The sequence below is a fragment of the Theropithecus gelada genome, chromosome 2 (assembly GCF_003255815.1).
Source record: "Theropithecus gelada isolate Dixy chromosome 2, Tgel_1.0, whole genome shotgun sequence".
In the NCBI taxonomy this organism is placed as follows: domain Eukaryota; kingdom Metazoa; phylum Chordata; class Mammalia; order Primates; family Cercopithecidae; genus Theropithecus; species Theropithecus gelada.
The window spans coordinates 187975736-187992607 of record NC_037669.1 but is presented as its reverse complement, the minus strand read 5'-3'; the positions used below and the strand labels follow the sequence as shown (position 1 = coordinate 187992607).

The 16872-nt window shown below is 33.6% G+C and overlaps 1 long non-coding RNA gene across 1 annotated transcript in view; it reads right to left on the bottom strand.

Moving 5' to 3' along the window:
* Positions 1-16872, bottom strand: part of LOC112619724 — a 44484-nt gene that overhangs the window by 11123 nt on the left and 16489 nt on the right. The window contains exons 4-5 of the long non-coding RNA XR_003118285.1: positions 11332-11555; positions 7673-7836 (exon numbers count right to left, since the gene is read on the bottom strand). This is a non-coding gene — a long non-coding RNA (uncharacterized LOC112619724). The remainder of the gene's footprint in view (positions 1-7672; positions 7837-11331; positions 11556-16872) is intronic.

Below are 16872 nucleotides of genomic sequence, written 5' to 3'. Positions count from 1 at the left end.
AAGTTATATATGAAGTTTTTGTGCCCTAGCATTTGTAGCATTGGTTGTGTTAATAATCAGAATAATTATTAGTGATAATTATCAAGATAATATGCCAGGAACATTTCTGAATTTTTTTAGTTTACTTTGAAAATAAAGTTAAATAAAGGAAAAAATGGCCATTGTCATTGTGAAGAAACTTAGTAATGGTTTTCTCCATCTGTAAAACGCACTAACCTGCATTTTGTTGTACTAATTTCTTTAATAATTATATAAAAATTATATAATTTACATTTATATGATAGCACATAATATCTGACTTTGGTTGGTTAAAACAACCTATCCAAAATCAGACGTTACGTGCCATTGTATAAATGTTTTTATCTAACTGTTACTACTTGTGTTGGTTATCCTTAAATACCACATATAGAGTATGCTCAACAATTTAAAAACTAAACATAGAAAAATACAAAGACTTCCATTATTTTGCAATATGGCAAACTAAACATTAATGGAATCACTTCCCATAACCATACAACTAATTTTGATGAATAAAATGTGAAAACAACAAAAATCCTGTGTACAGAATAGGAGAGAATACTGTGAGTGCTGGAGCTGACATTAACCTGGAGTCAAGTGTCCATCACTGATAGCCTAAAGCCTCTATTATAATCAGTCAACTGCACTGGAGAGAGGAGGACAGTGACTAGGGTGCTGGCAGAATGGCAGCTCAGTTAAGAGAAATTCGGAGAAAACCAAGGCTTCTGAACAATCATAAGTTAAAGTCAGTTAAAACCTGACTGGAGAGAGTTAGCAGAGATATGTTTACCAGTCTCTGATTCCCAGTGAAGCTGAACAAAAAAGAAAATGTTTACTACGAAAATTCTTTAAGTATTATTTTGTTTATAATTGACACACGATAATTGCACATATTTATGTGGTGCAGTTTGATGTTTCATTGCATGTATACATTGTATAATAAACAAATAAAGATAATTAGCATATGTGTCATTTTAATTTATCGTTTCTTTATGGTGATAGTATTCAAAATCCTCTCTTCTAGTTACCTTGAGATATACAATACACTATTAGCTATAGTCACTCTACTGTGTAATAGAACACCATAACTTATTCTTCCTGTCTAACTGCAACTCTACACACTGAGCAACTGTTCCCCCTTCCCGCCAACCCTCTATCTCTGATAGCCTCTATTCTACTGTCTATACTTTTTTTTGTTTTGTTTTGTTTTTTGAGACAGAGTCTTGCTCAGTCACCCAGGCTGGAGTGCAATGGTGCCATCTCAGCTCACTTCAACCTCCCTGTCCCGGATTCAAGCGATTCTCCTGCCTCAGCCTCCCGAGTAGCTGGGATTTCAGGCATGTGCCACCAGGCCCACCTAATTTTTGTATTCTTACTAGAGACGGGGTGTCACCATGTTAGCCAGGCTGCTCTCCAACTGCAGACCTCAGGTGATCCACCCCCCTCAGCCTCCCAAAGTGCTGGAATTGCAGGAGTGAGCCACCGTGCCCAGCCTCTACTCTCTACACTTCTATGACAGTAACTTTTTTAGGTTCCATATATGAGTAATTTTATGCAGTGTTTTCGTCTATCCAGGCCTGGGTTATTTCGTTTAACATAATGTCCTCCAGTTTCATTCATGTTGCTGCAAATTTCTTTGAGAATTCTTAACAGCAAGTTTGCATTTATATGAGTCTGGGGACAGATTTACCATCACCTTTGGGACAAAAATCTCCAAGCTGAAAATTTCTTTTAGGGTGGTTCCAGGTTGGTTTTACCCTCAGACTCCCAGAAAAGGTTTAAAAAAAAAATCCAGAAGAATGTGTATTTTCAAAACAAGTCTCAAAGAATTCACATAAAATTCTAAGTTATATGATAAGCCTAAAATTAACATATATATATATAAATAAGAGGAAAATATTTAAACATTTCTCTCCATATGAATTAGCAGAAAATAATGAAATGTTAAACCCATAAAGTCTGCAAGTATTAGAATTATCAGACAAGAATATAATGTTGATATGTTGAATATGATTTTTTAAAAATACTTTGAAAAGGCCAAGTAAATCTGAAAAATAATAAAATGTAAAATGCAGACATTAATGTAATAACAGGATTTAGAAACTCAATGCACAAAACATACAGCACAGTAGAAACATCGGATGTATCCTCCATGAATAAAATGGTGAATAGTAGTAAAGTAATTAAACCAACTGCAGAACAGAAACTACATGAAAAATAGGAGAGATTGGAAGATACATTGAATAAGGTAGGAAGATTTAACATAATCTATTTTTAGAGTACCTTATGCTTTAGGAGGCTTAGGAGGGAGAATCCCTTGAGGCCAGGAGTGTGGAACCAGCCTGAGAAATATAGCGAGACCCTGTGTCTGCAAAAAGAAAAATAAAACATTTAGCAAGACATGGCACACACCTACATTTCCAGCTACTCAGGAAGCCGAGGCTGAAGGATCCCTTGAGCCCAGAAATTTGAGGTTGTGTTGAGCTATGATTGTACCACTGCACCATTCCAGCCTGGGTGACAGAGCAAGGCCCTGTCTTTGGAAAAGAAAAAAAAGGTTTGGGGGAGTGGTGAGAATAAGCAATAATTAAAAAACATAGCAGAGAGTATGAATACTGATGGAAAAAAATTATTCCTCAAATTGGTAACATAGATACTTCAAAAAGTAAATATTTTTTAAAAATCCAAATGAGAACATAGTAAAATACCAAAGACAAAATTAAAAGCAGTCAGTGACAAAATATAGACTAACTGTGAAAGGTCTATTAGATATTGGCAACAATAAAATTTAGAATATAATGTAATTACATCATTACAGTGATTAGCTAAAAATATTTAAAAATAATCTTGGAAAATCTATGCCCAGTGAAATTATCTTTCAGTAATGAGGATAAAATAAAAGTATTTTTAGGCACACACAAAGTAAAAACATATTCTACCAATAAACTCTAAAAGAACTTCTAGAGAAATTCTTTATTTAAGAAAATCAATTCCAAAGGAAGGTCTGAGGTTCAAGAAAAAATACTGAACGAAGAAAATGATATTATATCAGTAAAACTAAAGGCAAAAATTAATTATATTAAACAACAGTAATAGTTTAAAAATTAATCAATTAACATATATATAAATCCTGACCAAAAAGTAAAATAGTGGCAAGTGAGAGGAATTCTTATAGGGATAGAGTTAATATAATTCTTCCTGTTAGCTTTAGAATTTATTAAAATGTATATATTAATTTTAAAAATTATAGAAAAACTACTAAAATATAGATTTGATATAAATTCTAAACCAGTAGGTGGAAAAATTACAATGACTGAAAAAAAGGAGAAAGAAAAAATACCCTCAAATGGACGGACAGAATTTATAAACGAATCATAATCAACGTAGGGCTGAAGTAAATATTGTATTAAAATAAAAATAAAAATTGTCACACTGTATTTTAAGAATATATTTTTAAAAGTATTTCTATAAAGAAGAGAAAAAACACATAAGGCAAATTCAAGCAAAATAAATATATTGGATGTGTCTATATTAATATCAGATAAAAGGTACTTTAAATCAAAATACAAATAAACAGAGTAATCAGACATTGAGAAAAGATTCAATTCACCAGAAAGATTATAAAATTGAATGCAATTAACAACAAAGTTTCAAAACTTATAAAAAAGAAAAATTATGGAATCCCAGGAAAAGGAAAAATTTATCATCATGAGAGGTTTTAACATATCTCTATCAGATATTAATGAAAAAATAAGAGATTAAATTAATAAGTGGAGGATTTGAAAAATTCAGTAGAATTTTCTGTGTCTTTTTCCCCCCTACTCCCTCTAGAAATCCAGTTACAATGATTCTAACGGAATAAGTGGAATTAACCTATCACCCGAAAATAATGGGAGACATTACGTATAGTGGATGATTTAATTTAACACATTTATGGAAGACAGAATGTGAAAGGAGAGACAGAATCACAGAAGTAACAGACTAAACTATACATAAGGGAAAATGTAAAGGGAGAAAGGAGATCATTTTCCAGACAGAAACCCAAAGATGCGCTAGCATAAAAGTTCACAGGTACAGAGAAAGTCCAACAGAAAACAGGAAGTTAAAGACTCTCTAAAAACCTGCCTCTGACTTAAAAATAAATTAAAAGTCTTTCATTATACTTTTGTAACTATAAATTTTCTCCATTTTTAGAAACAGTTAACCTAAAAAAAGATATGCAGGAAAAGCATACTGTGAACAACATGATGATAATTTTTAAAAAACATTTCATGAAAATAGAAAAAAAGACACTGCTCACAAAACTGTAGCTCATACAACTGTTCTTTACCCTTTTGCTAGCTAGATATGCTGAGGCATAAAATTACAAATCCACATTTCCTTGCAACTAGTTATGTGAATATAAAATGGAATCTGTACATTCTTTTTTCCGTGTGTCTTTAAAGTAACACTGCAGCCAGTGGCATCTTCTTGATCAGCTGCGGTTTTAGAAATAGTACTCCTATGTACTATCTTTTCAAAACTCAGAACAGTTTTGCCTTGTTCTGAGTGACAGCCCTGAAGGCCTAATCTACAACCTAGACCGGCAGTACTTTTAGTGATTTTCTGACTTGCCATATCCTTTAATCAAACTCCTTCCTTCTTAAAGTACTTGCAGAATTTTCTGTTCACTATAGTTATTCCTGACTGATAAAGGTATCCACTATCATTGCTTCTCACTAACTGTTTTTATTTGAATATCTTAGCCAATACAATAAGGTCAGAAAAAAAGAAATAAAAAATATGAGTAACAGAAAGGAAGTAAACTATTATTAGGTGCAAATAATATGATTGTGTATATCTATGTCCATTAAATCAAGCTTGTTCATTGGGTGGTGTAAAATCCTCATTCTCACTCAATTTTGTCAGTAAGATCAATTACTATAAAAGGAGGGCATATTAATGACCCCATTTTAGTTTTATACTTGCCTACCTGTCCTTGTAGTAGGATCACTGCAACTCAGCAGAAATATGATTTAGAGTGGTCAGAGTATTTTGATAAAAATACTTTGTTGCCCACCTGGTGAAACCCCATCTCTACTGAAAAATACAAAAATTAGCCGGGCATAGTGGCAGGCACCTGTAATCCCAGCTCCTCGGAAGGCTGAGGCAGGAGAATCACTTGAACTCAGAAGGTGGAGGTTGTGGTGAGACGAGATGGCACCACTGCACTCCAGCCTGGGCAACAGAGTGAGACTCCATCTCAAAAAACAAAACTGAATAGACAACAACAACAACACAACACTTTTTAATTGTCTGAGCTTTTTTTTTTTTTTTTTTTTTTTTTGAGATGGAGTCTTGCTCAGTCTCGAAGGCTGGAGTGCATTGGTGCCATCTCTGCTCACTGCAACCTCTGCTTCCTGGGTGCAAGCAATTCTCCTGCCCCAGCCTCCCAAGTAGCTGGGATTACAGGAACCCGCCACAACATCTGGCTAATTTTTGTATTTTTGGTAGAGATGGAGTTTCACCATGTTGGCCAGGCTGGTCACGAACTCCTAACCTCAAGTCATCCACCCGCCTCAGCCTCCCAAAGTACTGGAATTATGGATCTGAGACACTGCTACTGGACTGTCTGAATATTTTTATAAAAATTGGTCTTGGTACACCATTTTGGATTGATTATTTTTTTCTCACAACATTTTGAAATAGTTATTCTATGTTTGGGTTTCCATTGTTTCTATTAAGAAGTCAGCTAGCAATCTATTATTTGTTAATAGCAATCTTTTTTTTTCTCTCATAAGTCTTTTACGAACATTGCCTTTTTAATTATTTAGTTTTATTACAGTGTGACAAAAGGAATTATATTTTATGTATCTTACTATGATTCATTTGGTTTCCTGAGTCTAATGATTGGTGTTTTGTAAAAATTTATGGCAAATTTTTTAGGCATCATTTGTTCAAATAGAGCTCTCTCCATTTCTTCAATTTTTAAAATTCAGGTGATTCAATTATGTTAGATTTTCTGATTCTCTTCTTTATGTTTCCTAATGTTTCATGCTTTCTATTTATTTGTTTTTCTGTTATATAGTCTGATTAAGTTCCTGAATATATTTTCCAGTGCATTCTTTCCTCAGTTGAATTAAAACTACTGATAATGCCACATATTGAATTATTTAAATGATTTTATTTTTCACTTTCAGAAACCTTATTTAGTATTTTTTCAAAGATATTTTGTCATTTTCATTGTCATATATTACTTTATGTTTTTAAACTGCATTAACAAATTTGATTTTATGTCTATCAATTATTGAAAATGTTTTCTCTTTCTATCCAATGTCAAGTTGAGACAGAAATTCCTCATGCCTATTCTGAATATGAGATTTGTCCGTTGTCCTCTGTACTTCTTGAGGTCATTAAAATCTAAGCTCAGATGTATTTGGTTTGGCAAATACCCTCAAGTAACCACCTGTTTCAGTTCTCTACTTATAACTCTGAGTTTCTACTTTCAATTATTTTTTGGCATCTAAAAATTTCTATCTTTCTTGCAAGATTGTCTGTGTTTTGAGAGGAATGGGTTTGTAAGAATATTTTATCTAGCAATTGCAATTGATTTCAACAACAGTTTGTTCAGTTATCGAGTCTATCATACCATCTGAAACAAGAATTGATTTTTTCTTATTACTTCTTTCCCCAAATGGAATGAGGTAAAAGGAAAGTCTGGTACTTGGCCTCTCTTAATCAGCATTATATCTTGTGCATATAAAACAGTTTCTGATATGTATTAATATTTATTGAGTAAATACAAATTATGAGTATCTCCAGTTCATTTATTTTAATATTTATTTACATTTTATGATTTCAATAAAATATAGAAAATTATTAACAATTACTATAACCTCTAAGTGTATTTACAATGCTTTTATGTATTTCCTCATTTTTCAACTGTGAGTATGCATTAGTTTTTAGTAAGAAGATTTTTTTAAGAATTAAATATGTCATATGATAAATACATTTTAAAACTGCTAACTACCGAAAGAAAAAAAGTTACAGGTAATAAAACTACAAGTTAACAGTAGCTATCTATGGGTGGTAAAGTATAGGTTGTTTGTTTTTTAAAATTTATTCCATCTTTAAAATGTTCTATAATTATATATTGTTTTCAATAAACAAAATGTTTATTTTAATTCGATAGACACTTTAGATGGCCTAGAGGCAATTATTTTCTTTAAAATTCTATGTAAAATTTAAACATCTATTTTTAAACTGAAATATATTAATTGATTAATATATGTCTGACTAATGCTAAGTACCTTATGTATATTGTATCCATTTTTACAAGCCAATAAAATCTTTTATGCATAATGAAATTAAATACAGTTAAGGAACTTTCCATGGACATACATGTGTGTAAAAGATTGTAATAGCAGATAAATGACAACTGCCAGGGAAGACATAGAGCTGAAACCCTTTGTCTGTGACTTTTATGGAATGTCAAAGCCATGTCTTTAAATATTGGCCTAAACTTCCTCACCCCCTATGAAGAAGTAGTGTTCCCATCTATGAAACATCAATGGAATTTCATTAAAGAAGCGGTACTCTGGCTGTATTAGTTTGCTAGGGCTGCTATAACAAACACAGATGGGGTAACATAAGCAACAGAAATTTATGTCCTCACAGTTCTGGAGATTAGAAGTCTGAGCCCAAGGTGTAAGCAGGGTTGGTTTCTTCTGAGGCCTGTCTCCTTGGCTTGCAGATGGCCACGTTCTTGCTGTATCCTCACATGGTATTTCTTTTGCGATCATCATGCACCACGGCTGCCTCCCCATTTGTCACTCTCCTCTAATAAGGACATCAGTCATAGTGAATTAGGACCTACCAGAATCACCTCATTTTAACTTAGTTACATGTGTAAAGCTCGTGTCTCCAAATATAGTCATATTTTGAGATACTGGGGGCTAGGACTTCAACATATAAATATTTAGAGTAAGATAATTCAGCCTATAACACAGCCATACTGAAAGTGGGCAAAAATGTAGTTCTATGTTAATAATAGTGCTCTATAATAACTTGAAGCTAAAAAAGACAAAATCCTTGCAACTCTGTAGAATACAGTCTCTGATTAATACATACGGATATTTCTGGCTTGATTATGTTGGCATTTTCCCAATATATGGTTAAAATTTGTTGTCATGAACATTTGTTATAATTTAGTAGTTAAATTCAACAAGGAGCTATTGTGTTCCAAGTACCATGGGACATTTCTAGTAAGAATCCTTGATGCAACACCAAAGAGGCTTATGATATTACTAGTGTGGGAAGAGGAACCAAAAAAGATGTATATTAACTATTGTAATAGCAGAGAAAGCACTCAATAAATGACAGCTGTCAAGTAAATTATATAGGTGAGATACACAGTACATTGGATTTTAAAAGAATAGATTTCATTTTAGGGGCAATATAATATCAGTGTGCTTATTATTTTAATTGTGTGGTGGTTTGTGTGGACCCTTTTCCTCTTTGATTTAAGCATATGAGGTAAACATCAACATAGCTTTTGGGAAGACCATTGTTTCGTTCAGACATTATTAAAATCTATTTGAAAACATTTAATGTTTTTGTGGTATCTGATCATGTGACAAAGAAGGAGCTGCTTTATAAATTAATCTTATAGAATAAAGTAAGATTTCTTTTAGTATCTCTTGAAAAAAATAAATAAGAAGGAAAATGATTTCAGTCACATAACTAATATATCAATGCAAAAAATTCAAGGGTAAGATGTTATGGTTTTTAGAGATACAAAAAAGCAACAAAAGCTAGATAACTAAAGTAAGTGCAAGACACGATATAAAAATAGAAGGGAAGGATTACAAATTAGTACTTTAAACAAGGGTAACATTGTCTCTCAAAATTTGTCTCAAATGGTGTGCTTGACAATGTCTTAATCGCATAAGTATCAGTGCTAAAGCAATCGAAGATGCCAATAAATTCTAAATCTCAGGGAAATTTCTGAGAAGCTGCCAGTGGAACTCTCATAATATGCATAATCTATTTGAGATTTAGTCGGTTGACAGAAATCAACTGATATAGAGAGGTCTATTTTATTATACCTATATGCCTGCTTTCCTACCTTATGTCCTCCTTTGATTAATGCTATTGTGATTCTTATGCTTTAGAACAAAACAGAAGAAATCTATGTGTTTTTTTGTACTTTAAAAGCAGTGGTTCTTAAATTGAGTAAAAGTCCCCTTTAGGAATTTAACAAAAGCTTAGACTTTTAGAAATATTTATTCATTGACTTATTCCTTCAATACACATGTTGAATTGCTATTACGTGTTAGGTATTATTTGAAGTATTATGAATACAGCAACGAATTGAAAGATAAGATATCTTATATTATAGTAATAGGAACAAGGCCAGTCAAAAATAAAATAAAAAGATTATTGCAGGTTGTAATAATGTAATGAAAGAAATAAGCAGATTAATCAGAGATGAGACTAACTGTAGGATAACTGTTGTAGCTAGTGCTTCAAGGAAGCTAGTGCATCTCTGAGAATTTTATCTTTGAGCTGAAACCTGAAAGGTGAGGAGAACTCCAGGCAGAGGGAAGAACAACTTCAAGCACCCAGGGGGAGAAGGACTGAATATATTCAAGAAACAGAAAAGATGGCTGCAGTCATACCATAACAGGTAGAGGAAAAAGTACAAGTATGGAGCTTAAGTAGGGACCACAGTGTTTCAAGTCTTGAAGACAACAGTAAGTAACCTGGGTTTCAACTAAAGCTTAATGAGGTGCTTCTGACAGTGTATAGGCATAATCCTATTAACATTTCAAAAAGATAGCTCTCTTTGTTGTGTTGAGGGTCAATAGAAGCAGCAAGAAGATCATGAAGTAAATGATTTTAACCCATCAGACACGGGAGGATTGTAGCTGGGGGGTAAGGTGGTGGCTGTAAAAATGAATATAACTATAAATAGAACTGGAAAGATTTAGAATGGCAGATAACCAGGTGATTTTCTGGATTTATTTGGAAGGTGAGACAAAGGAGTGATCAAGATAATGTCTAGTTTTTAGTCTGTAGCAAATATGTGATAGTGATGGTAGTTCCATATATAAAGATAAAACAACCTGGTAGAAAAGAGAATCAGGGATTTCTGTTTTGCATTTATTGAGACATATAGATACATAATAATATGTATGTACAAAAAAACCTCAATAGGTCTACAAAACAACTGCTAGAACTAATGAGTGAGTCTAACAAGGTTACAGGATAAAGGGTTAATATTAAAAATGCTTTGTACTTGTATATGTTGGCAGTAAATAACTAGAAAATAATAATTGTTCAAAATCCATTCACAATAGCACTAAAATTCATAAAATACTTAGACAAATACAACAGAAAAAATAAAGATCTCACACTAAATATTATAAATATTCTTGTGAGAAATTGAAGGTCTAAATAAATGGGATGATAAATTACATTCAAGAATTGAAAGTCTCAATATTGTTAAATGTCAATTACTCAAAAATTGTCTATGCTTTCAATGCAGTTCCAATCAAAATCCCACAGGTTTTTTTGGCAAACTCTATAAGCTGATTCTACAATTTACATGGAAGTTCAAAGAACTTAGCATTACCTTGCTAAGCACTTTCTTTAACAGAAGACAAATTTAGAATAATTACCATACTTGATTTCAACACAAAATAAAGCTTACAGAAATCAAGACACGTTAGGAGCGGCAAAAGTTTAAAGATACAGAGGGATGAGACAAAGTCACAAGTTCAGAAATAGACCCACACATATTTAATTGATTTTTTTACAAAGGCGCTAAGACAATTCAATAATCAAAGAAAATACTTTTCAATAAATATGACTAGAACAATTAAATTTCTCAATGGAAGTAAGATAAGAGATTCGTATCTCATGCCATAAAATGGAAATTGATGACAGACTTAGATGTAAATCCTAAAGTTATAAAATTCCTAGAGAGGTTAAGAAACGTTTTCTTAGAACACGAATATTATTAACCATTACAAAAACATTAGTCAATTGTTTAATCCAAATTTTTGCTCCTTGGAAGCACAGGTAACAAAATCAAAAGGCAACCCACAGACTGGGAGATAATATTCACAACACATATACCAGATGATCTAGAGGACCCTTAAAATTCAAAAATGAAAAATGGAAACACTGTATAAGAGGTTCTGTCAATTGAAATATGGAAAGTCAAAGCAATAAAACATACAAAGTTAGGAAATAGGAAGTAAAACTCTCCCTTAGGGAGATAAAACTTTGCATATGCAAAACATAAACCCAATAAGTTTACATATTCACCAACGCTTGATTTTTTTCAGTCTTTAATCCTAGCCATTCTGAAAATGCATAGCGCCATTCATTATGGCTTTAATTTGCATTTCACTGATGACTAATGATGTTCAGAATCCTTTCAAGTGCTTAGTGGCCATTTGTATATCTTCTTGTCTGATGTGTCTGTTCAAATCTTTTGCCCTCTAATACACTGCTAGTGAGAATTGCAGGCAATTGTAAAGGTGGGGTCACTGTAGAAAGAGAAAGTGTTGGAAGCATCCAGGGTTATTTTTCACAAAACAAAACCAAAAACAAAATTAAAACAGGTTAAGAAAAAAGAAATTCCTTTATATCCTAGCTCAAATATAATCTTTGTTTTCATTTCTTTGCCACTCATCTTTTCCACAAAATTACAAAGTGCATTCCCTGTTCTATCTTTTAAATACCTACTATGTGTCATCATCTTGCTAATCAACATAGTTAAAAGCAGTAGCCAAGACAGTGGGTCCTGGCTGATTTGGGACTTAGAATCTGTATGTTTTCAAAATACATAGTTGATATTTCTATTAGAGCACATGTATGGTATTTTACACTTAGCATTTGTCTGTCTTCCCCATGAGGTTGCTCGTTGACTACTGAAAGGTTATATGTTAACTTGTTTTATTCTACAACACCCAGCATAGTTCTTTGCACACACTAGGTACAGGGAAAGAAGAAGGAGGAAGGGAGGGAGGGAAGAGGAAAGAGGAAAATGATAATCCATTTGGTTTACTCTTTTATTTATTTGAATACTTCTCAGAATCTGAGATAAACAATGTTTCTATAAGATTACGAAGCCAGCACTGTTTAAAGAAAAATAAATCTCCCCAAAATCTACTGTTGGACATTGAGTTCACATTGAGGTATAATTATCCAGTTAATTTGACATTTATCTGGAAGACTGGCTACCCAGCTGAAAGCCAGTTTAGACAATATTCGCAGCTATTTCATGGAGATTTGCACAAGTGCTCATTTGTGCTTGCATGTGTGAAATTCCTGCTGTGAAACTGACTTCAGGACCAGATTTCAAGATCAATCTGTTCCATGTGCAACATCCCAGCTAGAGTACTGTCTTCTGAAGTCAGTCTTTCAGCCAAGTGCTTAAGTGAAGGAGGCTAATTGCTTTAGGTTGAATACCTGACTTAGGCCCCTCTCAGCCTACAAAACCGGAGCTAGCAACATGGACTGCCTGTGAATTCCATACCATGGTTACACACAAAACCCAACGCCTGAGTCTGCTTTGTGAACCCTTCTTAATATTCCCAGAAATATTCTCTTTCGAGGTGATATAGTTTGGGTATTTGTCCTGTCAAAAATCTCATGTTGAAATTTGATCTCAGTATTAGAGGTGGGGCCTAGTGACAGGTGTTTGAGCCATGGGGCACATCCCTTATGAATGGCTTGGTGCCCAGATCATGAGTTCTTGTTTTATTGGTTCCCCCGAGACCTGATTGTTAAAACAGTTTGGCAACTTTCTCCTCCTGCCTCTTTCTCATGCTCCATCTCTCAATATGTGACATGCAGGCTCCTCATTTCTTGGGCCATGATTGGAAGTTTCCTGCAGTCCTCAGCAGAAGCAGATGCTGGCACCATGTTTCTTGTACAGGCTGTGGAAGCGTAAGCCAAATACACCTCTTTTATTTATAAATTACCGGCCTTAGGTATTCCTTTATGGTAAGGCAAAATGGACTAAGACATTTGGTGTTCTGGATTTAGTAAGAGAGAGAGGATCTGCTGCAGCACATTCCTGACCACTGGTATATGAGAGTTTTACAGTGTTGCCTCAAAATTAGAGTCATAACTGAAACAGAAAGAACCAGGTAGTCACAACTTCAGAAATCAAAAAATACAGAGAAAATACTAATAATAAAAATAACAACAACAATAATTTTCTTTACTTTATAATGTTCTAATCAAATATATCAATATAAATTCATAAGATCAAAACATTCTATTTTTTATGCAAAGGAAGTGCTGCTAGGAGAGCAGAGAAGCATTTAAGTCATACTAGGGCAGCAGTTCAGAGCTAGAACAATCGTTTTTTCCCGAGTTTAACTTCATTTTAAAGATGAAGAAGGAAGCTTGAAAGAGATTAGAAATTTTATTGTATTATATAAATCATTTAAAACACGATCTTTACGACAGAAACATTAATAGTGATTTCACCAGTAAAAGGGACAGGCTAAACTAGTTCTGCAAGAGAGGTTAACCTGGGTTATACTTTTTGTTCTCTAAAACCTTTTCCATTGCTGTTTCCTCTGCCTGGAAACATATTTTTTTAGATACGTACATAGCTCAATACCTCACCTCTTTTATGTTCCTGTTCACCAAATGTCACTTCACTGGGAGGACATTTCTAATCATCTATTGCAAAATTGCAACCCCATCACTTTCTATTCCTTTTCTCCATTTTTCTCACTGTACAATGCCTATCACATTCTAATATCATACTTCGCATGTATTTCCTTACCTGTTTATTTTCTGTTTCCGCCTCTAGTATGTAAATGTCGATGGCAGGAACTTTGTCTTCCTGGTGCCTTCTAACAGTGCCTGGCATGGATTAAACACTCAGTAATTGCATGGGGGATTGATGGATAGATGAGTTTTCTCAGAAGCTCATCAAAGTCAAGCTTCTCCTTGTACTCTATCACTATCTCCATATTGCCCCATGCAAACACACACACACACACACACACACACACACAGCACCTACATTAACACACATGCACATGCAACCACCACACATACACAAGAATTTTTGTCTTTACTAAATTCAGCAAGCTCTAAGCCGCAAGATCTCCACTAGGTTCTGCTAATTTGGGTGCAGTATGTTAAGGAAGGAAAATGGGCTCACGATTTGGTCATAGCCTTTAAAGAACCTATTGTCTGGTTATAATGAATTGGAGAAAAGTTCTCTGACACAGTGACTGTTTACGATGTTTGAGGACACAGAAATATAAACTACTATATTTTGCTGTGTGGCACCTTGAACGTCTGGAAAGCTTTCAGGAAAAGGGAAATGAGCAGCATTCCAACCAGTAAACAAATATGTGTAAAGGCGTTCCAGATAAAAGAATCTATGCAAGAAATGACGTAAAGGAATGAGAAGGCAAGGCATGTACAGAAACAATGTCCAGCTTCCTAAAGGACTGAGTACAGCAGGGGCAAGTGCACTGAAAGAACATGTTGGTTCCAGTTTGTGGCATGATTTGAATGCCATTGGTAAACATTTGGAATTTATTCTCTTAGTGATGGGAAGCTATCTGTGGTTTTGCTTGGGGGAGAAACGTTAAACAGCGATCTTAAAATCTTTATTTAATATCAGGCATCATGCTAAAATGTAATACGCATCATCTTGCTTAAACCTTGCAATAAGTCGGAGAATAAGATTGTAAAATTGAGGAAACAGATTTTCAAAAAAGATAAATAAAATGAAAAGGTAAAACAGCTTGAAAGTACAAGAAATCGTTTAAAAACAAGTATCCTAATTTTGGGTTCCTGGTTTATTCCAGTTCACCTACCCGGTTAAATCTGCTATTTAAAATATTTCTTTGGGACCATTATTTATGAGATACTCTATTGAAACAAAAAATTCAGTTGTAGAGTTCATATAGGAGTTTTCTGCAAAAAAAGAAAGAAAAACACATGAAACAACAAGGGCCTGAACTAGAAAATGGGATGGAAATAAAAGGGCAGATGAGATAGGTTGTGTGAAGTTATTATACAGACCACTGGACAACTGGGTATTTTCCCTCTGGGCTAGTTTAATTTTGAAGAAGAAAATAAAAACTAAATTGCATTTTATTATTATTTATTTATATGATCAACTAGCTTAAGGGAAGAAAAATTAAAATAGCAATAGAATATAAAACCAAGTGCCAATAAGGCCTTTTAAAAGAATGGATACTATAATATCATTTCTTCTTTCTTTTCTGAAAACAAACAAGAAATAAAAGCTTTCAATATTTTTAGGTTTTCAAATCCACCCACTTACACCTGTTCAGAAACATCTGTTTTCCTATAAAATAGAGACCAGAAAAAAACAAAAGGCCAACTAGTAACAACATATGGTGAAGAGAAAAAACTTCTTTGTTAGTTTATTTAGTTTTTGTTTGTTTGTTTTTGATTTTTAGAATATATCTTTAAAACTAAACTGCACATGATTGATTAGGTATGAATATGGGAATCTCCCCCATTATACTTTGGATTCCTGGCACTCCCTTATTTGTTAATGTCATTAGTGCATCACTTATTTTCATATGGTTTTACAGATATGTGGTTATTCTGGGTATTTCATGGTGTTAATTTACTAAGATTTGGCTATCTAGAGAATACATTCCATTATCTTAGAATACAGCTAAAACTCCTGACATCTTTGATTTTGGAACTGCAATGACCTTAAGCACGTCTGAATTAATTACAATCTAGCACAACAATGAATCTTAGCAAGGTACTGTCTGGCGAAGAAGATGATACATTTGACTTGAGAAATAAGTAAAAGAGACAAGCCGTACTTAAGATAGGGAAGAGACTATTCCAGACAAAGTTAACAATAAGGGAGAAGATTCTGAAACCAAAACAAGCCTGGAATTTTCAATGAATAGAAAAAAGTCCAGTGTGTCTGAAGCCAGAGGAGATGAAAGAAACAGTGAAAGAGGAGCTTGAAAAGAAGGCAGAAACAAGATCAGCCTTGCTTTGGAGGCCACGAAGAAAATATTCTTTCTATTTACAATGGGAATTCATTGGAGTGTTTTAATTAAAAGAGTAACAGATCCAATTTACATTTTAAAAAGTTTACACTGATGTCTCTAGATAATGAAAGTGGGAGTGCAGGGACTGAAGCAAGGACACCAGTTAAGCAACTTTAACAAATCCAGATAAGAAATAATTGAAGTCTTGGGCTGGAGCATTGGAGATGATAGGAAGTGTTCATAGTTGGGATACAGAGTAGAAGAATAACAGATTTGGGTATAAATGAGCACGGAGTTTATGTCACTGAATTTATATTCAATTAGTGTATGTTGTGTAGAATTTATTTTTAAAATCACAAAGAATAATCGATGATATTTTTAACAATGATTAAATGAATAAAGCTAAAAATTGGAATTTCTCTATTTGGTACACATGGTTTTTAGAATCAGGCTATTAAGCCATTTAATTTAATTTAATTTAATTTAATTTAATTTAATTTAATTTTTTGATACAGGGTCTTACTCTGTCACCCAGGCTAGAGTGCAGTGGCACAATCACGGCTCACTGTAGCCTTGACTTCCCAGGCTCAGGTGATTCTCCCACCTCAGCCCCAAGTAGCTGGGACTACATGCATGTGCCACCACATCCAGCTAATTTTTATATTATTTGTAGGGTTAGGGTTTTGTCATGTTGCCCAGGCTGGAATAAAGCCATTTTAATTCATAAAAGGACACTGACAATATACCATTTATACCAAACACAACTGTTTATTCACATGATTTATTTTTTATAAAACTTCTGAGTATCTTACTGTGTCATTTATCTGCTCTTAAACTT